At 39.9% G+C, this 27565-nt stretch overlaps 1 protein-coding gene across 1 annotated transcript in view; it reads right to left on the reverse strand.

Annotated features, from left to right (window-relative positions):
• Positions 1–349: 349 nt before the first annotated feature.
• The window catches only part of fgf11a (fibroblast growth factor 11a), a 476711-nt gene continuing 449495 nt past the window's right edge, over positions 350–27565 (reverse strand). Inside the window, exon 6 of the mRNA XM_039746927.1 lies at positions 350–2235. The gene's annotated coding sequence lies outside the window, so the exon portion shown is untranslated. The remainder of the gene's footprint in view (positions 2236–27565) is intronic.

The raw sequence follows: 27565 nt of genomic DNA on the forward strand, positions 1-27565 counted from the left end.
TTCTGTTCTTACTGTAGCTGTCATGAGAAGTAAATAGAACAATTGTCACTTTATTACAAAGAGCCTTTTCTTTCATTTTTACTTTAATGCAAATCCACACTCCTAATGCTACCTCATTGAGTAAAAGGGCCATTCATCTGGTAAAGTGTCGATAGATACAAAACAGAACACAATAGAATAGTGTCATCAACAAAGTGACCAAAACATTGCAAACAATAAATAAAAATGTAAAAAAAAAGTACTTAAAATATTGAAAACCACCAAGATGACTGGAGTATCAGACATATCAACTCTGGTAGGGTAGCATCCGGCCCCACCAAGGAAACAGTGGGTTCAGTAACTCAACTGATCTCAAAAACACCAAGCAGATGTTGCACAGCTGGGTGGCACATTAGTGCGGTGGTAAGAGCTGCTGCTTCCTGTGTTCAACATCCCAGGTGTGAATCCCACCACCAGTTGATCTCTGTGTGGAGTTCAAATGTCCTCCCTGGACTTCATGAACTGTCTACACAGGCACTCTCTAGTTTTGGAGGTTTAGAGGTGCAGGTTAAGTTAACTGGCAATCCAAAATCGGCCCCTTTGTGAATTCAAATGTGCATCAGTCAGCCCAGGGATGGACTGATGTCCTGTCCAGGGCTGTTTCCTCCCTTAATAATAATAATAATAATAATAATAATAATAATAATAATAATAATACATTTTATTTATATTGCACTTCATATTTTAGAAATCTCCCTTGTGCTCAGAGCTACACAGGCATCCACACAACTCTGAATTCAATTAAGTCACTTTATGAATGTACAATGTGTTTGATTTTTCTAGTTACAGCACTGGCCAGTACCAGCACCAGCTGGATAGATATTTCCATGTCTAATTGTTTCATTTCTTCACAATAAAAGTAATATTTTCTCTCAACCATTTATTTAAAGCTTTCCTTATTTTACAATGTATATTAACAACAGTTATATTACGGTAGATTTAGCAAATCTGAGAACTAAGCCCTTCTATTCGCTGTTGGCTAGCGCCTCAGCATCATTACAGTGACCCACACAGGGTGGAAGACAATTTCTTTGATTATTGCAGTATCATAAACAAAGTATGCAGTGGTTGGAAAACCGCTGACAAATCGAAGTATGCTGCCCCCAAAGAAACTGCTGAAATGCAAATGAAGTCTCTATTCATCTATAACCGTGTGGTGCTATGAAGTCTGAAGTGTCATTAAAACCAAACATAATGTAACTATCAAATCCCAACCTACCTCCGCTATAAACGTGGACTTCTTCATGATGCACAAATAAAAGGAACACTGCACACAGCTTGGAAAAACAGACATGAGCGAAGTACCTCAAATGGTCATTCTGATCCAAATTGTAAATACCTAGCACTTAAATCTCCTCTGTGCCTCTGCCCTTTCTCCATCTTGCACCCACATATTCAAAAAGCTTCATAATGACCCCAAATTGTCATATACTGTATAACCTGACAGCTTTATCCTCGGTGCGACACACTAATTTACACTCACTATGTGTAGTCTGTGAAGGCCTTTCCAAAGTCAGAATAACCGCAAATTAAACCCTGGCCTTCGATCTGATCATTTTAAATGGTTTTCAAAATGTGTCTGCCCCAGGCACCACAAAGGCCCCAGTTTAAAACAAATCAGGCATTATTCAAAATGTTGCTTTTCCTTCCTGTTGATTGATGCAAAAGAAAACATTGTGCCAAGGCTTGTTTGCCAAACAGATGTCAATGTCCAGCATCACGTTTTTGCATGGCTCAAGGTCTGTGTTTACTAATCAGAAAATGCTGCCGGGGTGCCTTACAAAACAGGAAATAAATGAATAAATTGTCTGATTTATGTTGCCGTGCATAGGATATTCAGGGAGCCTCCAAACTGGGAGATAAGCTGCCTTGTGGATGGGAATCCAAGTTTGAGGGATGCATTTATTTCACATGGAATCTGGCAATGTTCCCATACATCTACAACATGCAAACGTTAAGGTTCCCAGGAAATTGGAGATAAAAAAAATAGAGGATTTCAGGAACTCATTCAAACTCCCATTTGGAATCATTTCCATAAGATATTGCTGTACTGGTAAAGAGACACCTCCAATACAACTAGGTCAAAGCAAAGTTAAAAATCCCAGTGGTGTTTTGTCCATGTTGCACCTTATCACTTTGTAGATGAAGGCCCATCACTAAACGTCTCCTCAGGTGCCTGACTTTATGAGAAGAAAGCTACAAAAGAAATGAAAAAGAAAAATGTTTAGATATGGAGGAAAACTGTACTCAATACAGAATACTTTTCATTCTTAATCACCTTCATTTTATTTTATTACCCTTAACACATAATATAATATAATATAATATAATATAATATAATATAATATAATATAATATAATAAAAGAATGTGTGTCTGTGTATCTGTGTGTCTGTCCATTTGCTATGTCCTTGTCATTTCAACAGATGGCACTCAACAAACATTTATAACAAAACAATGCATTGCATTTGTCATTCCAACAGATGGTACATCACAAACATTAAAACTGCTTTTATGAATCCCATACCAAATCGCATATAATAGAGGTAAATGAAATGCATTTGTCATTTTAACAGAAGTTACATCACAAACATTTACGGTAATGCATTTTATTACTGCATATGTTTGTGATGGACCATCTGTTAGAGTGGAAAATGCAATGCGTTGTTTTCTTACAAATGTTTGTGGAGTGCCATCTGTTGGAATGACAAGGACATAGCAACTGGACAGACACACAGATACAAAGACACACATCCTTTTATTATCATACCAGTAACAGCACACTGCATGATAACGTGCAGTGTATTCATTTGACTTAAGCATTACTAGTTTTCATCCTCTTTCTCTATATGTTTAGCATTCATTTGCTCAGAGGTTGATGCGCTTGCTGCTTCCTGAGCAGCTCTTCTTTTCTCCACCCTAGCGTCCCGCTTTTCTTAATTTTTTACTCAAGCTGGTACTTAATTCTTCAATCTGCCTCAATAATGATTTAAGATATGAAAAGGTAGGGGAAGTGATGGAGAAGGTGGTAGGGATGAGAACGGTGCCTGTACGCATGTGCCACACGGCCGCTGCCAAGAGCTGATTTAACAGTAAAATAAAATAAACATGAAAAGAGGAATAATTCCAAAACTCTTCACTTTTAATATGAAGCTGTAGTGAAGAGTTATAGCATGTTACAGTAATCCCTCGCTATATCGCGCTTCGACTTTCGCGGCTTCACTCTATCGCGTATTTTATATGTAAGCATAACTAAATATACAGTATAATGCAGATTTTTCGCTGCTTCGCGGGTTCTGCAGACAATGGGTCTTTTTACTTCCTGTACATGCTTCCTCAGTTGGTTTGCCCAGTTGATTTCAAATAAGGGACGCTATTGGCGGATGACTTAGAAGCTAACCAATCACAGCATGCAGTTAAGTTCTCCTGACTGAGAAGCTAACCAATCAGAGCACGCAGTTAAGTTCCTGTGCTCTGAATGCGGTGTTAATCAGGAAGTCTTGTCTCGCTCATTCAGCATCAACGTGTTTCACTATGTAAAGAGTTAACTTTTGTGCTCTTTTGTGTTTATCTTTGTGCATAGTCAAGCCTTTCATTATGGCTTCAAAACGATCTGCTACTGCTACTGCTTCAGGGGCCGAGCCCAAGCGCCAATGGAAGATGTTAACGATTGCCGAAAAGGTAAACGTTTTGCATTTGTTGAAGGAAGGGAAAAGCTACACTGCTGTAGGATGCCATTACAGCATCAATGAGGCTACAATTCTTTTTATCTAAAAAGTAGGAAAGGAATATAAGATCTACAGCCACAGTGTCCTTTTAACCAGGGTGCAAAACGAGTTGTAAGTGGATGTAATAAGGCAGTAGTCTGGATAGAATCTGCTTTAGGGATTTGGATTGAAGACTGCCAGAAGAAGAACAACAGCAGTGCTACACAATCGCCTGAAGTGGCTCCTTTAGAAGAGCTGTAATGCTCTCCTTTGTTGTGCAGTAAAACTAAACTCATCGTTATCAGACAAGTCATCATGTCATTGTTGGTGAGTAACCATAATTAATTTTCTACTACAATACTTAGTACATTTACGTATGTTTAGTTTCACTGTACACACATTCTACTGTATACTATTTTTCTTGCATTGTACGTATTTATTGCTGGTGGCCTGTCTATCGTAATGTCTATAACATATGTGATATCGGAGACACTCGATATCTTTAAAATAATATTTAGGTTTTACTGTATATAAACAGTGTGTTTATATACATAATTTCAATTAATCTTACCTAATATCTAAGAGAATACAAAGGGATTATGCTATATAACTCTTCAGGGAATATTTATAAACAGTGTGGGAGAGTTTATAAGGACTTAAAATATATAAAAATAACCATACAAACATTGGTTTCCACTTCGCGGATTTTCACCTATCGCGTTGGGATTTCTGGAATGCAACCCCCACAATCGAGGGGGGATTACTGTATATGTGTACCAAATTTCAGGCTACAGGTTATTTGATTTATGACCTTGACCTCCCTGGTTTGACTTTTGACCTCGGAGGTCAATTATCACCCCAATAGTAGATGTCACGTAGTATATGTATCTATACTAATAAAAGGCAAAGCCCTCACTCACTCACTCACTGACTCACTGACTCACTGACTCACTCTCACTCACTCACTCACTCACTCACTCACTCACTCACTCACTCACTCACTCACTCACTCACTCATTCACTCACTCACTCACTCATTCACTCACTCACTCACTGACTCATCACTAATTCTCCAACTTCCCGTGTAGGTAGAAGGCTGAAATTTGGCAGGCTCATTCCTTACAGCTTACTTACAAAAGTTGGACAGGTTTCATTTCGAAATTCTACGCCTAATGGTCATAACTGGAAGGTATTTTTCTCCATTAACTGTAATGGAGTTGAGCTGGAATGACGTGGGGGGGCGGAGTTTCGTGTGACATCATCACGCCTCTCACGTAATCACGTGAACTGACTGTCAACGCAGTGCGTAGAAAACCAGGAAGACCTCCAAAAAGCGCTTAAGAAAACATGCATTATATAATTGAGAAGGCAGCAAAACAATAAGAAGCGAGCGAGTGACATATACTACCATATTTATGACTGCTGCTACCTCGGAAAGAAAGCAAGTTGTAAACCTAAACTTTAAATTAAGTTCATAGACAGGCTACCGCTGGCGTTTCACATGCCCACAGGTAATGCGGGATACAAGTTTAATGAGAGGACGCAGGATATAAACGAGAGTTTTGATCACTTTGTAACTAAGTTAAAATTGTAGGTGAAGGGGTGTGCTTATGCAAATTCCGAGACTGTGTTTGTGGGGGATTGACAGTTAAGGCGGGTGGGGGAGTCACGTCATCATCTCCCTTCCCATTCATCTCATTTGGCTCTGAGCTGAGCTCCGCAGCTAACGCCGTCTTCCGAAGCAACTTCATCAGACTGCCACCAAATACTCACAGAAAAATCCACAAGTTAATACACACGCTGTCTCTATAGAGTTTCTCCACACTGAATCCTCCAGGCACTACTTACAAAAGGTTACATTGACAATCGTGTTACGTTATTTTTAAAATCTTTCCTTTTCTTAGCACAAGCACAGCTGAGAAGCTTGATGCATGTGCTCCATAACGCGTTAAAAATAATGCATTTAATCACACTTTGCATTACAAGCAAAGGGAGCTTTTGTCAATGCATGATTTCCTGGTACACTGATTACTTTGATCAAGCGCATCCCGATTCATTTTACCCTCGCACCACCTTAGTTTGAGAAGAAGTATGAAAAAATATGAGGTTAACACAGAAAAACAGATCACCAATTCAAGCTTTATGAATAATCGATTCGCCATCAATAATTGTTTTGGTAAAGCCATCCTCCTTCCATTTTATAATTTTTCCGCCACTAGCCGTGATTAAATGAACGGTAAATAAAGTAAGAGCAAAGCGAGGGTGACTTATTTAGGCAGGCATATATATGACAGCAACACTCATGACAATGTCAATCATGTTACGTTATTATTAAAATGTTTCCTTTTCTTTTCATTACTTCTTTAACACACTACTTCTCCGCTCAGGAGGGTATTTTGATATATATATATATATATATATATATATATATATATATATATATATATATATATATATATATATATATGAATGACCTCCAAAAGCTGAGACTTTTGATATCATGAACGTGTCTGCAAAAACTGTGGTCTCCTGCCCTGCAAAAGTCGAGCAGCCAGCGCGCGTGCATAGCTGTGCCGGCCTTTGAGACGCTGACTGCGCTTCTGCCTTAAGTCAAAGTGAGCACTTTTAATTTTTTTCATCCTCCCCCTGCGCTATAGCCCAGACAAGTGCAAACACGGGACCCCTTTTCTACACCACGGCAAAATAATATTAATGCGATTCACACTTTCTTTTGCACGTATACGATTATGAGGTTCTCACCCCGGATTATGAAGACACGCACACGTGTGCAGAACTGACAGTGGCATCACGGCCGATTAATGGCGAGGACGTCTCACCAGTCTACACAAGACCCACCGCGACTGTCCCAAAAGACGATCATAACGTCAGCGAACACATCTCTCTATACTATATAAAAGAAAAAGGCAACTTTCCTTTCTTTACACCTTTTATCCCAAACCAAAGCCTTTCTCTCTTAACAGTGCAGAGGACACAAAACTAATTTTCTTTAAATGCCGGTAAGGCACATTACCAGAGGCACAAATTTGAACGTTCACATAGAAAATGTAATTTCTATACCACAGCCGTCGTGTAGCGCCTTTCAAAAGGGATCTACTACCGAGAGATGATCCATATACATTTTAGCTGCTGTTAGTTACTTACCTGTTGTGTTACACAGTCTTTAAAATGTAGTTTACCCGCAACCACTCCAGTAGTGATCAATGTACCTGTACTTCTTGAAACGTTAATGTTTTACTGTTTAATAACTTATAGACTATATTTTATTATTTCTCCCTTGCACTCAGTGACCAAAGCTATACACACACATATATAAAAGCTATACACACAAGTATATGTATGTGTATATATATGTATGTATGTGTATATATATATATATATATACACACACACACCCCTATCTACATTATATATATATATATATATAAATATATATATATATATATATATACACACACACATACATACATACATACGTAGGTACATACATACATACAGTACATACATACACACATATATATAATTTGTGTGTGTGTATGTATGTATGTGTGTGTATATATGATGTAGATAGGTATGTATATATATATATATATGTGTGTATATGTAGATATGTAGATATGAAGATATGTATGTGTATATATATGTGTATATATATATATATGTATGTATGTATGTATGTATGTATGTGTGTATATATATATGACAGCAGCAATCCAAGCTGTCAAAACAGTAAAAAGGAGGTGTGTCAGACGTTGTGGTACATTTTCTGATGCAGCTAGACGAAAACAACTTTGTGACGCTGCCGCCAAATACACAAAACAATTACTTTGACAATCATGTTACATTATTTTTAAAATGTTTCCTTTTCTTTTCATAACTTCTTTAACACACTACTTCTCGCTACCAAGCGGGGTATATATATATATATATATATATATATATATATATATATATATATATATATATATATATATATATATATATATATAGATAGAGATATATACATATAGATAGATATGAGAACAATATATATATATATATATATAGATAGATAGATAGATAGATAGATAGATAGATAGATATGAGAACAACACTCATATCAATGACAAAACAATTACATTAACAATCATGTTACGTTATTTTTAAAATTTTTCCTTTTCTTTTTCGTACCTTCTTTAACACACTACTTCTCCGCTGCGAAGCGCGGGTATTCTGCTAGTATCAAATATCAGGTCAATACGTCAAACGGTGGGTGAGCTACAGGTGACTTAAAATCCTGGACAGACAAACAGACAGCCACAGTAGCATATTGTATATAAAGATGGTGCACTACAAATGTTAATGTCTAGGTCTATGCTGATTACTTAGAGTTCATTTTTTTTTAGATGAGCAGCTAATATAATATAACTAGCAGAATACCCGCGCTTCGCAGCGGAGAAGTAGTGTATTAAAGAAGTTATGAAAAAGAAAAGGAACAATTTTAAAAATAACGTAACATGATTGTTAATGTAATTGTTTTGTCATTGATATGAGTGTTATTGTCATATCTATATATCTATATATATATCTATATACAGTATATCTCTCTCTCTCTCTCTCTATATATATATATATATATATATACATATCTACAGTATATCTATATATATATATATATATAATATCTACATATATATATTGTCAGGGATGCCAGGGGCCATGACCCAGCCGGGACGCCAGGAGGGACCGGAAGAGGGTCAGAGCCCTGCCTGGACCACGTGGGGTTTGCCTTCCGGGTTGCTTTGGGGGCCACGGGTCGAGGGCATGGAAGCCCTTCCCTGTAGGGGCCCGTGGTCACCGCCAGGAGGCGCCCCAAAGCCCTGGGGACTTATTTCCCCAGCACTCCTGCCACACCAGGAAGTGCTGGGGAAGATTTATGACGGCGCCGGAGAGCAGCGGGAGGACAGCCGGCACTTCCGCCACACTTGGGCGTGGCCAGGCGATTGCCGGGAACACCTGGGGCTCATCCGGGTCCTCCATAAAGGGCCGTCTCCATTCATTCGGGCTAGAGTCGGGTGGAAGAAGGGCGAGGCAAGAGGAGTTGTGGAGGCGGCCCGAGAAGAAGGCATTGTGGCCAGGACTGAGTGACTGTTTTGGGGTTTGTGCACGTGACTGGGTCTGTGTGACCAATGAACTGGGTCTTTGTGACCAAATTAGTGTAAATAATTTGTATAATAAAGCGTGTGGTGGTTTGACAACAACAGGCCCGCCTGTCTGTGCCCGGGTGCCGTTCACAATATCTATAATATATATATATATATATATATATATATATATATATATATATATATATATATGGCAAAATACCCGCTCTTGGCAGAGAAGTAAAAGAAAAGGAAACATTTTAATAATATGTAATATGATTGACAATGTAATTGTTTTGTCATTGTCATGAGTGTTGCTGGCATATATATATATATATATATATATATATATATATATATATATATATATATATATATACAGTACAGGCCAAAAGTTTGGACACACCTCCTCATTCAATGTGTTTTTATTATTTAATGACCATTTACATTGGTAGGTTCTCACTGAAGGCATCAAAACTATGAATGAACACATGTGGAGTTATGTACTTAACAAAAAAAGGTGAAATAACTGAAAACATGTTTTATATTCTAGTTTCTTTAAAATAGCTACCCTTTGCTCTGATTACTACTTTGCGAACTCTTGGCATTCTCTTGATGAGCTTCAACAGGTAGACACCTGGAATGGTTCTCACTTCACAGGTGTGCCTTATCAGGGTTATTTAGTGGAATTTCTTGCTTTATCAATAGGGTTGGGACCAGCAGTTGTGTTGTGCAGAAGTCAGGTTAGTTGGACGATCATTTATTTTTCAACAGGACAATGACCCCAAACACACCTCCAGGCTGTGTAAGGGCTATTTGACCAAGAAGGAGAGTGATGGAGTGCTGTAAATGGTCATGAAAATAAAGAAAACACATATATGTATATATATATATATAATATATATATATATATAAAGACGGTGTCAGAATATATAAAGTCAAAACTTGAATATATATAGTCAGCGTCGTTATACATAAAGTCAAAACTTGAATGTATAAAGTCATCGCTGGAATATATAAAGTCAGCGCTGGAATATATAAAGTCAAAACCTGAATATATAAAGTAAAAGTCAAAATCTATTGATTGAAACGACTCTGAACTGAACTAAGTTAACAAAAACGTATTCAGAAAAATAAATAAAAAAAACACTGTTCGGTTAATGTTTTGGAAATGATGCATGTGCTCTGCCCAGGATTGGTTCCTGCCTTGCGCCCAGTGTTGACTGGGATTGGCTCCAGCAGACCCCCGTGACCCTGTGGTCAGATTCAATGGGTTGGGAAATGGATGGATATTCCAGCGCTGACTTTGTATATTCTGACGCTGACTTTATATAGTAAAGTTTTGACTTTATATATTGCAGTGCTAACTTCCATTCCTACCAAAGATATTTCTGGCGACTAAATAGAACCTACTTATATCCAAATTCGAGCTATTGAGCTGTCGCCAGCCTGCCTGAATAAGTCACCCTCGCTTCGCTCTTACTTTTTTACTGTTCATTTTATCATGGCTAGTGGCGGAAAAATTATAAAACGGAAGAAGGATTACACTGAGTATGGCTTTACCAAAACAATTATTGATGGCGAATAAAGTATCAATTATTCATAAAGCTTCAATTGGTGATCTGTTTTTCTGTGTTAACCTCATATTTTTTCATACTTCTTCTCAAACTAAGGTGGTGCGAGGGTAAAATGAATCGGGATGTGCTGATCAATGTAATCGGTGTACCAAGAAATCATGCATTGACAGAAGTTCCCCTTTGTTTGTAATGCAAAATGTGATTAAATGCATGATTTTTTAACGCGTTATGGAGCACATGCATCGAAGCTTCTCATTGTGCTTGTGCTAAGAAAAGGAAACATTTTAAAAATAACGTAACACGATTGTCAATGTAACCTTTTGTAAGTAGTGCCTGGAGGATTCAGACTGTGGAGAAACTCTAGAGACAGCGTGTGTGTTAACTTGTGGATTTTTCTGTGAGTATTTGGTGGTAGCGTCACCTCAAGATGGCGTTAGCTGCGGAGCTCAGCTCAGAGCGAAATGAGGTGAATGGGAGGGGAGATGATGACGTGACTCCCCCACCCGCCCTGTCAATCCCCCACAAACACAGTCTCTCGGAATTTGCATAAGCACACCCCTTCACCTTCAATTTTAACTTAGTTACAAAGTGATCAAAACTGTCGTTTATATCCTGCGTCCTCTCATTAAACTTGTATCCCGCATTACCCGTGGGAATGACAAACGCCAGCGGCAGCGTGTCTATGAACTTAATTTAAATTTAGGTTTACACCGTGCTTTGTTTCCGAAGTAGCAGAACTCATGAATATGGTGGTATATGTCACTCGCTCGCTTCTTATTGTTTCGCTGCCTTCTCAATTATATAATGCATGTTTTCTTCAGCGCTTTTTGGAGCTCTTCCTGGTTTTCTACGTACTGTGTTGACAGTCAGTTCACGTGATTACGTGGGAGGCGTGATGATGTCACATGAAACTCCGCCCCCACGGCTTACAAGCTCAACTCCATTACAGTATATGGAGAAATAGCTTCCAGTTATGACCATTACGCGTAGAATTTTGAAATGAAACCTGCCCATCTTTTGTAAGGAAGTTGTAAGGAATGACCCTGCCAAATTTCAGCCTTCCACTCACACGGGAAGTTGGAGAATTAGTGATGAGTCAGTGAGTGATTGAGTGAGTGAGTGAGTCAGTGAGGGCTTTGCCTTTTATTAGTATAGATATACAATAAACCCTTGTTTATCGCGGTTAATCCGTTCCAGACTCTACTGCGATAAATGAATTTCCACGAAGTAGGATTCTTTATTTATAAATCTAATATTTTCGCAGTTAGAACATAGAAAACCTGTTTACGACCTTCTAAATACGTTTTTTTAGAATTATTAGAGCCCTCTAGACATGAAATAACACCCTTTAGTCAAAAGTTTAAACTGTGCTCCATGACAAGACAGAGATGGCAGTTCTTTCTCACAATTAAAAGAATGCAAACATATCTTACTCTTCAAAGATGTGCGCGCGTCAGGAGCAGAGAATGTCAGAGAGAGAGAGAAAAGTAAACAATCAAAAATCAATAGGGCTGTTGGGCTTTTAAGTATGCGAAGCAGAAGCACCGTGATAAAGTGGCCCCAAGGAAGGGATCAATGTGAAGGTAGTCTTTCAGCATTTTTTAGAGTAGCCTCCGTATCTTCTAGGCAAACGGCCTCTGTGCAAACAGCCCCCCTGCTCACACCCCCTCCGTCAGGAGCAGAGAATGTCAGAGAGAGTGAGAGAGACCAAGAAAAGCAAACAATCAAAAATCAATACGGGCTGTTAAAGCTTTTAAGTGTGCGAAGCATCGCGAGGGATGCATATCGTATATCATTGAGGAGTTTTATTTAATATGTAATACGTGCTCTGATTGGGTAGCTTCTCAGCCATCCGCCAATAGCGTCCCTTGTATGAAATCAACTGGGCAAACAAACTGAGGAAGCATGTACCATAAATTAAAAGACCCATTGTCTGCAGAAATCTGTGAAACAGCGAAAAATCCGTGATATATATTTAGATATGCTTACATTTAAAATCTGCGCTGGAGTGAAGCTGCAAAAGTCGAAACGTGATATAGCGAGGGATCACTGTAATACCGTGGTGGGCTGGCGCCCTGCCTGGGATTTGTTCTTGCCTTGCGCCTTGTGGTGGCTGGGATTGGCTCCAGCAGACCCCCGTGACCCTGTATAAGGATATAGCAAGTTGGATAATGGATGGATGGATAATATAATATAATTAACCTTAATAAAAGGATATGTCTGTGTATTTGTGTGACTGTACAGTTGCTATGTCTCTGTTATTCCAGAACATCACAAACATGTGTAGTAATAAAATGCATTGCATTTGTCATTGCAACACATGGCACATCACAAACTTTTTCCATATCAAATGGAATATAACAAAAGCAAATGAACTGCATTTATCATTCCAACAGATGCCACATTGCAAATATTTGTAGTAATGCACTTTATCACTTCAAACGTTTGTGATGGACCATCTGTTGGAATGACATATTCAATGCATTTTATTACTACATGCATTGCAAAATTTATTCAGAAAGATGGTACACTACAAATGTTAACTTAAATAATTGCTTAGAGTTCAACCAGCCTTTGATGTGCAGATAATATAATATAATATAATATAATATAATATAATATAATATAATATAATATAACCAAAGTTAAATCACTGTCATAAAATTAGGGTTGCCCGCATTTCCCTTGGCAGTCACATATTTCTTACACAATCTTGGTGTCCCGATTTATTTTTTTTAAATCCTCATTTGTCCCGTATTTTAAACACGACTCATTTCTCAGTTTATTCAAGTTGTTGTACAAAGAGTACTTTCAGGGGAACATCCTTCAATGCATTAAAAATCACCAATCATATCAATTTTCTTCAAACAGAGGCAACATCAGACCAATCAGATCTTCTGTATTCATGAAGCAAAGCCTTTCGAACTGGAATGTCAAGACACTTAATTCTGAGACAGCTTGCTTTAACCACATACTTAATCCATTAATATGACTATGTATATGTGCTTGTTTAACAAAGAGCTTCAGAGAAAATTTTAATTTCTTTTAAAACACGTATTTGGGTTGTGGAAGATCATCCTGCCCCAGACAGACACACAGTCTCAGTACAAGAACACACATTTATTATTCTTTTTCCTGCACAGCACACACAGTGCCCAAATCCCCAACAAGGCTCAGTCCTTTATACTTCTTTTCTTCTCTCTTTTCCTGCTGCCTCCACTCCTCTCCCGTAAGCTCTGTCCTCTGCCACCCAGCTCCGGCTTCCTGAATGGAATGAGGCGGCCTCTTTTATACTGCACCCAGAAGTGCTCCAGCTGCTCCCTGATCAACATCTGGCAGCACTTCCAGGTGTGGCAGAAGTGCTGCATGGGAATCCAGCTCCTCTTCTGGAACCACTTCCGGGTGTGGCTGAATGCCAAGGCTCCAGAGCTGTCCAGGCACCCCCTGTCGGTGGCCACAAGCCCCTTGCAGGGTTGAGCTTCTAAGCTCCAAGCCTGTGCCCCTGATGCAACCCAGGGGGGGGCGCCCTCTCGTGTCCTATGGTACTGCTGTTGACATGTCCTCTCCCCCAGTCCTTTCCTCAAAAGGGCGTCCTGACCGGGCAAGAACCCTGGCCATCTGTCACAGGGTCTACAAGCAACTAACTGATATGTGAAACATGTAGAGATGGATGTTCTATCACTCATGGAGGACACAGAGATATTACTCAGTCTATCTATATCAAAAAATATAAAAAAGTCAAGAACAGTAAGTGTGCCAGGTAGGTCAGAAATTTAAGCAGACATAATTTCTGCTAACTTGGGGGCTGCTCACATATAATACAGCAGCATAAATAAAATAGGATCTATGTGGCTGTATAGGGCTTTCTAATTCAGTAGAGCAGTGTTTTTAAACCAGTGTGCAGAGACACAGCTGTGCACCAAAAAAGCTTCTCATTTTTGCTGTGGAAATAATAATGTAACGCAGCCAGTTCTAAAGAATCTACTTAGGTAGTCAAGACCTCTCAGTGGAGGACAAATCTACCTGGAGAACCTGGCATAAAATCAGTTACGCAATCACTAGGTTACAGATACAGCACTTAGAGCACTTTGGATGCGACTCCAGGCTGCTAGAGTCCATCTGGCTGGATGTGTGGTTGCTTGTGAGTTTCACAAGGCCGATGAATAGTGGGCATACAAGTTGCCCCTGAGGTAGAGAGGGTTGGACAAAGGGATAAAGCAGTTGAGAGATGCACCCAAAAGTTATTTTATGGATGTTTCTACCTGTGACTGCTGAATGTGTGTGCTAAACAAATACATGGGCAGGCTGACAGAGTGCAACAGACATGCACAGACTACAACACCCTCAACAATGATAACCCAGTTATGGGTTTACATGGCCACATAATTGAATTATTTGCCGACATGATAGACATCTGTCAATCAGTTTTCTCAGTGGCCAATAACCTGGTTTCAATAATTGGAATAACGGTTTACATGGCATTTTAGAAATCAGGTTTCACTGAATAATTGGGTTATTGAAGCAAATATAAATGTGCTACATGAGACGTGTGGTTCAGGATTACAAGAACACCTTTGGGCAATAAGGGAGGATGGCTTATTTTACTGACTGCAGAAATGGTCCAAACGCCTTATCCAGAAATAGCACCAGGCTTCAAAGTCCCTTCTGATCATTAGTGGAGAATTAATGTTGGCAAAATATGTGCAGCATGTGGCCAGAGAACAAAGATGGGTGGAAATCTCCCAGAGGAACTCGTCTGACAACCTTAACCCAGACTGGAAATCTCTTCTTCTCTTCTCTTTCTTCTTTCCCAATGACTAACTTTCAGGTAAATCTTCATAACAGTAGCCCTCTTTTGCCTTAATGATGGTGCTTTAAACCTCAAGATGGTAGTTGCAATCACTTCCCTGTAAAGCCTGCTTCTCAGATTCTGGCATTATTTTCAAGGCCCACCTTTCTCAATTCCTGTCTGGTTTTATACTTCCTGTCTTTGAAGGCAATGCTCTTGGCCTTTTCTCTTCCTTGTGCATCTCACACTAGTACTTCCTATTTTGATTGCATCACCAAAGACGAATTGGACAATCAAATTGCTTTGAGGGATTGGAAATGAACGGGACGATGTACGCTAATTTGTGGACTGGTGTGGTAAGCAGAGCTACTACAAGGGGTTGGTACAGCTCCCCAAACACCCAGCACAACAGACACAGGTACAAATCCAGCACAAACACAAGTATTTATTTATTCGTGGGAAACTCTTCCCAATAGTTTCCCTGTGCAGAGCCATAGTACAAACCACAGTAAGCATTACAGTCCAAGCACTCAGCCCTTTGTCTTCCTGTTCTTCCAGTCACTCCCTCCACTCACTCCTCTTCATGCAAGCTTTGTCCTTCTCCTCTCAACTCAGGCTCTCTGAATGGAGTGAGGTGGCTCCTATTATACAGAATCCTGGGAGTACTTCAGGCGCTGTATAATTGTGACCCATATATAAGTGTGCTCAGCAATTCCTGCAGCACCTCTGGAAACCAAAAGGCCTGGGCCATTTCAACCAAGGGGGACTACCAAGTAGAAGTTTGGGGGAGACAGTGCCCTTTAAAAGCCATCTCCCCCTGTCCTTTCTTTAAGGAGGCATCCCTGGCCGTCCCTCACAGCAGGTTTAACCCTGTATAGTTAGACCCTGAAAGGCTGAAGGTTAATTTGTAGTTATGATTATTGTAAGGCATCTCCATTGACTTGTGTTCTTCTGTGTATTCTTAATGGCTTGCCATTAACCTCTATATCGGCCAGTTTTTCCAGTGCACAACAAGGTTACACATATAAGCTTCTCTTCTTGTGCTTCAACATAATTTTATGTTTATGTACATTTGTGATTACTGTATAGTGCAAAGGACTCATATACTTGATAAGAATAAATTGAACTGAAATGGATTGAATATTGTGAGAATTATGAAGACAATCGTGCTAAACAGAAGTCTTAACATTACTGGCTTTTTTGCATTCTTTAAAGCAACAATGTCACCGTTGCCCAAAATGAACATTAATAAGGTCACAGTGATCAGAACGCTCCTCCACAATACCATTTGGTGCATTTCACTCGAGTCCTGCTTTTTTTCCGAACACTTCATCATGCTTAAATATACAGAGCAATGAATTATTGATTTGTAGATTGAACTGTACTTTGGAGAAGCAGTAATTTTTCGAAAGCATGAGGCCCGTAGTGGGAATTGTGTTATTGCTTGTGCACTTGTTTAAGAAAGGCAGTTATGTCAATGCATTAATCATGATGTGCTAGCATTAAACAAGATAAATAGCTGCTAGAGCTTCAAAAGAGGTACATGGCAGAAAGGTCACAACATATTTTATTTTGCGAAGTGCCCTGAGTAGTTTTGGCTGTATGCAAACCAAACAATCAAGAGGCTGATTTAAACAAGCCTTGGTGTATCTGTGGTGCTGAGGCTGTAATTGATGGTGGTCATTCCTGAAGTTATTTGAAAGTCCGTATGTGTTTTGCAAACGGTGATCTTAAAAGTAAATCTAAAATATTATGTACAAGGCCTTTAGAATTTATTTACTTTTATCACATTTTGTTACGCCTTGTGCTAAAATCATTTAAATTCATTTTTCTCCTCATCAAGCAAACAAAAGACAAACTGAACACAGGATTTTAGAAATTTCTCAAAATATATTCATTTTTCACATTGACACAAATGTTCAGATCCTTTATTCTGTTTTTAGATGAGGCGGAAGATCCAGACAGGAATCTTCTTGGGTTTGATGTGATCAGCTTTGCGCATCTGGATTTGGGGGATTTTATGCTTTTCTTCCCTGTAGATCCTCTCAAGCTTGGTTAAGGTTGGATGGAGGACATTGGTGAACAGCTCTATTCAGGTCTCTATGGAGATGTTGGATTGGGCTGAAGTCTGGGCTCAGGATAGGCCACTCAAGCACATCCCCAGAATTGTTCCTAAGCCACTCTTGTGTTGTCTTTGCGTTTGCTTAGGGGTTATTGGGTGAACCTTCAGTCCAGTCTGAGGTCCTGATTGCTCATGAGCTAGTTTTCATTGAGGATATTGTCATGAGATGAGGTCCGTGGTGAGGCAAATTTTTAAAAATTCAAAGGAAAAGAAAAGAAATCATTGTGATAAACTGGATGTGTGCAGATATGTGGTAGTGTGGTGGAAGGCCTGGAGGGTGTTAATGTGGTGGTCAGCGGAACATGTGCTTCGTTAGCACAAGTTGTGCCCGCCAATATTTAAAAGAAGTGGCCGAGCAGTGATGGAAGAGGAGAAGGTTGGTGAATAATGAGAAATGCAAGAGCAGGAGTCAGTGTTGCTGGGAACCTGTGATGGAGTTAAGGTAATGGAACCCTGAGGGGTGTCCCTGCTGAGTTTAGTGCAAGAGTAGGGATTTGGGTGGACCTCCCAAAATCTAGGTAGCGCAATACGGTATATGGGATGACAGTGGGCTAGCTAGGTGTGTCTCAGCTGAAGCCAAACAGGAAAAATGGTAAGAGAGTTGCTTGATGGCTGTGTCACACACATGTGCATGGGAGGGAGCTAAAGGGCTCAAAAGATGGTTCCTTATCAGACCGGGGGTGGCAGAGTGCATTAATCCTTTGTCTTGTCTCCCCACAGGCCAAATGTGGGAAATTCTGCCTGGCTCCCATGACGACGTCACTTCTGGTTCAGCCCAAAAGCCGTCACTTCCGTTTCCATCTCCAAAGAAGTCACAGCCCAATGACCTCATTTCCGGTTCCTGTCCCAAGATACCTCCTCTTCCTGCCATCCAACTATAAATCCGTAATGTTTACTGGCCTGTGCAGTCCTGTTTTGGACTCTTGTACATAAAGACCATTTTCCTCAACCTTTTTTCGCATTTTGCAGCCAATTCTCAAGTATACTGGAGGCTGCTGCCAGACCTCTTTGTGTGTCAATGCTTGATTATTTAGCACAGCTGCTGCAGCTGTTGTCTCCTGCTGAGTGGACCCACCAGGGTGAGCTGGAGAGACAGAGAGAGGTAACTGTGCTTATCTTATCAAAGAGACTAACCTGATGCTTTGAAGCATTTCAAAAGGAATTTTAAAGTATTTATTGGTTGTTTTTAGCCTCAGCAATTGTGCTGCCTTTTCTTTATGGATTATTTAATGACTTATCCATTTCCTGCAATGATCTTCCTTATTTTGCTTTTGTTTTAAAAGTGTTTATTGTCCCTTTCTTGCTGTGGTGCCCATCTTGGTTACAAACTACTAGGGGGTCATGTGGATGGTTTTATGATGGGTATGCCACCCGGACATTGACCCCTGTGTTCTTTTTTTTGTCCCTGTTCCTGTCCCTGCTAGTGTAACACAACTCAACCGCATGATGCTGCCACCACCAAACTTCACTGGAATTGTATTGCACAGGTGATGAGTGGTGCCTGATTTTCTTCAGCCACGATGCTTAAAATAAAGCCAAACAAGTTCAATGTTCATTTCATGAGACCACAGAATCTTGTTTCTTACAGTCTGAGAGTCTTGTATGTGCTGGTTTGTGAACTCCAAGTGGGCTTTTTTTTTACTGAGCAGATACTTTTGTCTGTGCAGTCGGCCATAAAGCCCAGATCAGTGTTGTAGTGAAGCTTGTCCATCTGGAAGTTTCTCTGATATCCATACAAGCTCTCTGATGCTCAGCCAGAGTGACAATTAGGTTCTTGATCACCTCTTTTGCCATGGCTTTTCTCCACATGATTGATTAGTTGTTTGGGTGGCCAGTTTCAGACCCTGAGACCCTTTCAGACTTCTTCCATTTAAGAATTATGAAGGCAACGGTGTGTCCTTAGCAATCTTCACTACTGAAGTAATTTTTGGTAGCTTTCCTCAGATCTCTGCCTCATAGCAATCCTGTCTCTAAGCTCTCTAAGCCCCACTGAACTCATAGCTTGGTTTTTCCTTAATTGGCGGACATTCTACAGACACTCATGTGCCTTTCTTGATCTTGTTCAATCAACCACAGTGGGACTCCAAACAAGATAACGAAACATTTCAACAATGATCAACAGAATGGGATGCACCTGAGCCAGATTTCAAGTGTTTTTGCAAATTATCTGATTAAGATGATATTTTATTTTTAATAAATTTGCAAATATTTCAAAAATCCCATTTAGTGTTGCTTGATGTGGGGAAAAAAACTAATTTAAATGAATTTAGAACAAGGCTACAACAAGGTGAAAAAAATTAAATATATAATTTTTTTTAAGTATAATTAATTGATTCAAATAATTTTTTAAACTTGTTTAGCATGGTGGGGAATTACAATGATGTTGTTGTTTTATATTTCATGATGAAAGTAGTTATTCAATTAATTGTTTGAATTAATTTATTTATGTGCTCCCTATGATTTTATTTACTCACATATAACAAGAAAATTGTGGTTAAAGAAACATTTATTTTTTGCTTTTTAGTGCACTTATAACTGAAGTAAATAAATTCGTTTTACTTAAAAAAAAAATAATTTTATTTTTTACTGGTGGGCTACAGTTACAAAGGTTCAACTGAAAATTAGTCAAGAGAAGAGAAGAGAAGATCTCCCATCTGGGTTGAGTCCCTTGGGAACAGTAATTTCACAATACTGAGTAAACTGGAAATGCTTACAAAGGACACCAAAGACCTATTCTTGTTCCTTTACAAGATATATTATAATACATAAATTTTTACAAACTAGTGCTGATTAAAAAATTGAGGGGGGTGACGACCGCCTTGGCAGAAACGATTGACATTTGCTAGATTAAAGGGTCAGGAGGGACAGGTTAAGTGACTTGCTAAGGGTCTCATAGTGAGTAAAAGAAGGGATTGACCCTTCTGTTTTCTGGTTTAAAGTACAAGAAGCCAGCCACTGCTATGCTGGTCTTTGGTCCCTAACTGAGAAGAGCTGGACTTTCAATCCAACCTTAACAAAGTGTGTGACCCTAAGCAAAATCCATCACCTGTCTGAGTTTGAACTGTACATTTATACACTGAGAGCCCAAATCAGGATTGATCGAGTGATTAAAAACTGTCTGAGAGACTGCACTTGGAGAAAATTGTTATGGGGCTTGACTTTTCACTTGATGCTCCTAATCAAGACAGACCCCTGAAATGTTATTTTACTTTTCAACTTTTCATTGCCGCAAACCTCTCGAGTATGTAATTACATGTTTCCAAATAGTGGATTGAATTGTAATTGAAATGTAAGATTAAAATGATGGCTGTGGTAAAATAAATGGTATTGCTCTATAAAACCCTGCAGCCTCTAGGCTTGAATTGCAGAATAAATTAAAAGTGGATGTAATTCCAATTTCAAAGTGGTTTCATTTATTTCATTTACTGCTTCCAATTTATAGTTTGGTTATTTACTTGTGCTATTTATTTAAGTTCATAATATTTTTTAAGAAAAATATAGGGTGCATTTATTGGCTTTATGAACTTGCATATCGGAAAATTATTATTATCGTTTATTTTTTCACTCTTTTCCATTTATTTCACTTCACAGATCCTGCACCATGGATTCCAACCCTGCCTTCAATTGTTAGCTGTGTGTTCGGAGCATGTTTTAGCAAAGCAATGCATCACCGTCCTAAAACGCATAATGTACTATTATAATTTTACATGATTGAAAATAAAAAATGAACAATGCTTTAAACCTCAAGGAAGCAGAAGCCATTGTTTTACACTTTAAATCATTTATGATATTCAAAAAGGCGATTATAGAAATGCAGACTAGTATAAGCAAAATACTATAAGGTGTAATGAATCTGCAACATGTAGGAGTTTCAAATAACAGTTTTGAAGGGGATTAACATGAGTGGCTGTCTAAAGTCCTAATCAGACAGGATTGTGCTGAATTCCATTCCTAGTCAGATTAAGTCACATTTCCATCTTGGAAACTCAGGGCTGGTCTGTCATGATCAGATCATGACATCAATCCAAAATGGCAGGGTATGCCATGAACTTTAATGAAAGCTGTAGTCTTATACCATTTATTGGCAGTTGTGTCTATTTGTGTCTCATTAAATCAGTCTTACACACAATACTGTCCATGTTCTTTCTGTGGACATGTAGCTACAGTGTATGGATGCGAAAAATACAGCATAATGCTTTGTTATCAAGTGCTGTTTATTATGATGAAGCAAGCATAACTATGGCTTTCCTTTCCATATTAGTTTTCCCAATGTTTTACTGGAACGCGGTCAACTTGGGTATGACATCATTCCCAGGTTTGATGTCCGACTTCTGAGATCTGCAAATTGGAAGCTCCTTCACAATTATTATACTTTTGAATTGAAGACAGGATTGTACACCAATGAAAGAGGAGGAGAGCTGGGACTTCAAGTTATTTATTTAACAACATTTTAGCAAAAATACACGTGTTATGCCCATTTTAAGTATAAGACTGGAGATCTTAACATTTGGATTTTATAACACAAGTAATGTGAGATTTTTTTTATGAATGTTTTTATATTGTTTGCTGCTGTCCGGCGTTGGCCACCATTGAGTCCCATTTGAACAGAAACTTTTTTTTTTATGTCTGTTCTCTACAAAAACCTGTGATTAATTGTTTTTCATGCCCGCCACTATAAACCACACAGGGTAAGTAAAATATAAAAAATATAGCTGCTGATTAATTACTGTGAGCATGCGTGAACAACATGTTAAAAATTTCTGTAATTAATTTTTTTAAAGCAACCTCTAAATGCATTAATTTAATCCGGTTAATTTGCTTGAGCTTCATACATTGTTAAAAAAGCAGTGCCAAAGAATTCAATTAAACTGTTATTATTATTATTTTTATGTACTTAACCCAATGTGACTTATAACATGAGATGTGATACAATGGTTACATTTCTTTTGTTTTTTTTCCAATTGGAGCACAGGTAGGTGAAGTGATGTGCTCATGGTGCCATAGTGTCAGCTGTCGAGTGAATAAGTCTCCATTTCCTTAGCACGCTAATGTGACAGACGAACAAGCTCTCCACACTCTATGAGACTGCACATCAGTGTAACTGCTGCTATTATACTGAGTTCACACATTGATAGTAAAGAAAGAAAGAAAAACAGTCACATTATGCATTATCTGTCCCTCTATCCTTTCTGGATCCATTTCTGATCTTTTACTGTCTGCACCTATTCCGTCAACACTAGATAGTCTTGTTGACCACTATAACTCAGCTCTTCATTCAGCATTAGATAAAACAGCTCCTTTAGAACATAAGGAGGTTTCCTTTAAACGTTCAGCTCCTTCGTATAACTCAGAATTGCGATTTATGAAAGCAGCTGGCCGACGCCTTGAGAGAATGTCACGTAAGACTGGCCTCACCGTGCACATCCAGGCTTTCTCTGACCACCAAAGAGCTTACAGAGAAGCACTAACTGCTGCTAAGAACACCCACTATGGCAGAATAATAGAAAGTGGCCACAATAACCCAAGGGTTTTGTTTTCTGTAGTTAATAAACTACTCGAACCCGCATCTGGCCCAACTACCTCTTCTACTGAAGTCTGTGAGGATTTCCTACACTATTTCCGTAACAAAATTAAAGATCTAAATAATTCAACTAACATAAATACATCATCTGTTTATATCTCTCCCTGTTTTCCCACTCCATCCAGCTCCTTCCCTAAGTTCTCACCAGTCACATCTGCTTTTGTTAATAACCTGCTTTGTAAGATGAGGCCAACTACTTGTGTACTGGACCCCATCCCCAGCACACTACTTAAATCCTGCCTTCATGCCATAATCCTGACTGTTACAACAATAATAAACTCATCCCTTGACACTGGCTCTGTGCCGCTCACTTTTAAAATCGCTTCTGTAACCCCAATGTTAAAAAAGTCTGGTCTTGATGCTGACAATCTTAACAATTTCGGCCTATTTCCCACTTACCTTTCCTGTCAAAAGCTCTTGAGCGTGTTGTAGCCTTCCCAGCTCACCAATTACTTAACTCTAATAATTTGATGGAACCCTTTCAGTCTGGTTTCAGGTGCAGCACAGCTATGAAACTGCTCTGCTACGGGTAACCAATGATTTGCTTATGGCAGCAGACTCTGGACAAACCAGCATATTAATTCTGTTAGACCTCAGTGCAGCATTTGACACTGTCAGACATGACATTCTACTGTCAGAATGGAGAACATGCTGGGTATCTCTGGCACTGCCCTCCAGTGGTTCAAGTCCTATCTGACTGATAGGCAAGAGTTTGTTAGTCTTGGCAACAGCAGATCCAGCTCAGCGCCAGTCACACAAGGAGTTCCTCAGGGCTCTGTCCTGGCCCTCTTCTCTTCTGTATTTATATGCTTCCCTTGGCCATATTATTCGTAGCTATGGACTGGGCTATCATTTTATGCAGATGATACTCAACTCTACTTCAATGTTAAAAGTGGAACTTCATCAGAGCTTTCTCAGCTCACAACCTGCCTTAGTGAAATTAAAACCTGGATGGAGCAGAACTCTTTAAAATTAAACTGCAACAAAACTGAACTCCTGCAAATTGGGACTAAAATGCAACTTAATAAAATGAGCTCCTTCCCAGTCCATCTTGGTGGTGATCTCATCAGACCTGCCTCTACTGCAAAGAATCTTGGTGTCATTTTTGATTCCTCCCTTTCTTACTCCACCCACATAAATCACATTAAGAAACTTTTTTACTTTCACCTCAGTAACATATCCGTGTTCGCTCCTTCCTCTCCTTTTCTAATGCTGAGAAACTTGTCCATGCCTTTATCACATCCCGCATAGATTATTGTAACTCGCTGCTAGCAGGTGCTCCCTTCTAATCTTATATCACAGCTCCAGCTTATTCAAAACTCAGCTGCAAGAGTCCTTACTCGAACCAGCAGCAGCTAGCACATCACACCCATCCTGCTCCGTCTTCACTGGCTCCCTGTGTCTTACAGAATCAAATATAAAATCCTACTAATAACCTACAAAGCCTTAAATAACCTCGTGCCACACTACATCAGTGAACTTCTCCATCACTATGTGCCTGTCCGCCCATTAAGGTCCTCTGATCCTGGCAATCTTGTTGTGCCCCACACTAATCTACACTCCATGGGTGACAGGGCCTTCAGCTGTATAGCCCAGACTCTGGAATGACCTACCGAAATTAATCAGGTCAGCTGACTCCATGAATTCTTTTAAAAATAACGTAAAACTCATCTGTTCAGGAAGGCTTTTAGCTCTACTTGACTTTATTCCCCTTCTCTCAGTTTACCTCTCTGTCAAGATGCTCATGTAATCTGTGTGTGTGCTAGACCATCAATTCTGTTGTCTGTTAGGCTTTCTCTGAATTTACTGTCTTAATCTTCTTTATTTATTTATTTGCTTTGTACTATGCTATATACTGTATACCCTATGTTATATACTGTATACCCTGCCGTTCTTTCTTATATTCTGTAAGTGCCTTGAGCATGGGAATGCAATGTAGACATTACTATGGTGATGTCATCTAATTCAAGCTCACCCATAAAAGAGGCTGTCGAGGTACAGGTCTGAGTGGGAAACAGAATGTCAGTGAGTTAGCCCTATCCCTGGTGATGAATAGCTTTTTAAGTCACCCATAGAGAGATATCAGACCTGAAACAGCACGGTGCAGGTGCTACCTATGTCCGAGTAATTTAAAGGCGCTTTTCCACTGCATTGTACGGCACGACACGGTTCAGTTCAGCTCACTTTTGGGGAGTTTTCCACTGGGAACAGTACCTGGTACCTGGTCCTTTTTTTAGTACCACCTCAGCCGAGGTTCCAAGCTCGCCGATCCGTTACCAAAACGTGACGTGTAAACTCTGCTGGTCACTGATTGGTCGGAGAAAATCATCATTACTGCGTCACTGAACTTGAGACACGAGACACAACAGACCCGCTAGATTTTTAGCACAGCCAGCGAAGGTTCGGACGCACCATTTTGTTTTAACCAAAAATGGCTGTTTCGTGGTCTATTGAGGAAGTACAGACGTTCCTCTCGTTGGTAGCCGAGGAGCGAATCCAGCGAGAGCAGGATGGGGTGACGCGGAATGAAAACGTTTTTCAGGAGGTCGCTAAGCTCTTGGGCGCACATGGCTACCATCGGACTTATAAACAGTGCAGGGACAAGTAAAAAAAAATGAAGAGCGAGCAGTAGAGGCGGCACAACTATAACGACACGTGAATGATCCCGCCCACTCTAAAGCGGTACTAAACTGCATTCGAAACGCAAACCGAGCCGAACTGAGCCGAACCAAGGTGAGCTGTACTGAACCGTGCTGTGCCGTACTATGCAATGGAAAAGCACCAAAAGAGCAGAGAGCACAGCCTTCCCCCAAAGCAGACATGGTATGTTATTGTTTAATTATTTGTATGTTACCTAATGTAGTCTACATTATACTCTACATAGCCTCCTGTATTTAAAAAAAAATCTATACTAATAAAAGGCAAAGCCCTCACTCACTCACTCACTCACTCACTCACTCACTCACTCACTCACTCACTCACTCATCACTAATTCTCCAACTTCCCGTGTAGGTAGAAGGCTGAAATTTGGCAGGCTCATTCCTTACAGCTTACTTACAAAAGTTGGGCAGGTTTCATTTCGAAATTCTACGCCTAATGGTCATAACTGGAAGGTATTTTTCTCCATTAACTGTAATGGAGTTGAGCTGGAATGACGTGGGGGGGCGGAGTTTCGTGTGACATCATCACGCCTCCCACGTAATCACGTGAACTGACTGTCAATGCAGTGCATAGAAAACCAGGAAGACCTCCAAAAAGCGCTTAAGAAAACATGCATTATATAATTGAGAAGGCAGCGAAACAATAAGAAGCGAGCGAGTGACATATACTACCATATTCATGAGTGCTGCTACCTTGGAAAGAAAGCAAGGTGTAAACCTAAACTTTAAATTAAGTTCATAGACAGGCTACCTCTGGCGTTTCACATGCCCACAGGTAATGCGGGATACAAGTTTAATGAGAGGACGCAGGATATAAACGAGAGTTTTGATCACTTTGTAACTAAGTTAAAATTGTAGGTGAAGGGGTGTGCTTATGCAAATTCCGAGAGACTGTGTTTGTGGGGGATTGACAGTTAAGGCGGGTGGGGGAGTCACGTCATCATCTCCCCTCATTTCGCTCTGAGCTGAGCTCCGCGGCTAACGCCGTCTTCGAAGCAACCGTCAGACTGCCACCAAATACTCACAGAAAAATCCACAAGTTAATACACACGCTGTCTCTAGAGTTTCTCCACACTGAATCCTCCAGGCACTACTTACAAAATGTTACATTGACAATCGCACAGCTGAGAAGCTTCGATGCATGTGCTCCATAACGCATTAAAAAAATAATGCATTTAATCACAGTTTCAATTCCAACCAAAGGGGAACTTCTGTCAATGCATGATTTGCACAGAGACACAGGAGGTCGTAGAAACAAGAAGGATTTTTATTCAAACACTGCAACACATGCGCTTAAACGTGCTCAATGACAAGTCAGAGATGACAGTTCCGCTAGGAGCAGAGAGAGAGAGATAAAAGCAAGCAAACAATTAATTTTCAACTGACAGGCGCAGCACAAGGCTTTTAAGTTAGCGGAGTATAGCGCGAGGTTTGCAGTACGCGTTATAGCGCAAGTGAGAAAGTAATAGTGATGTGTCGTTCGCGAACGAGCCGGCTCTAAGTGCCGATGCTTTCAAGTGAACGAGGAGCCGATGTCCGTCGAGCAGAGCCGAAACTTCGGCCGCTCCACATCGGACTAGGATCATACCATTATGTGAAAGAAGGAAGGGGGGCAGACGCTCCGAAGACAGCGAGTGTTGGTACAGGCCAGGTACACAGAGCAACACTGTCGCTCTGTGTATCTGTCGCTGCGACAGACGAGGAGCCAGATTTAAATGCAAGCGCGTCGTGAAGAAAAAAGAAGAGTAAAGAAAAGAGTGAAAGCCGAGAAAGAAGCAGCATCTGGCTGCATTTCAGTGATATTAGAGACTGCAAAGCTAAGTGCAGAATATAAAAATATCCGTTAGAGCAGGGTCAACAACAAACCTGCACAGACATATAAGATCCACCCACCCATCCGTGCAACTGGAAGAGACCGTGCCCAACCAAAGGGGAACTTCTGTCAATGCA

This window comes from Polypterus senegalus, chromosome 3, assembly GCF_016835505.1.
Source record: "Polypterus senegalus isolate Bchr_013 chromosome 3, ASM1683550v1, whole genome shotgun sequence".
NCBI classification, from domain to species: domain Eukaryota; kingdom Metazoa; phylum Chordata; class Cladistia; order Polypteriformes; family Polypteridae; genus Polypterus; species Polypterus senegalus.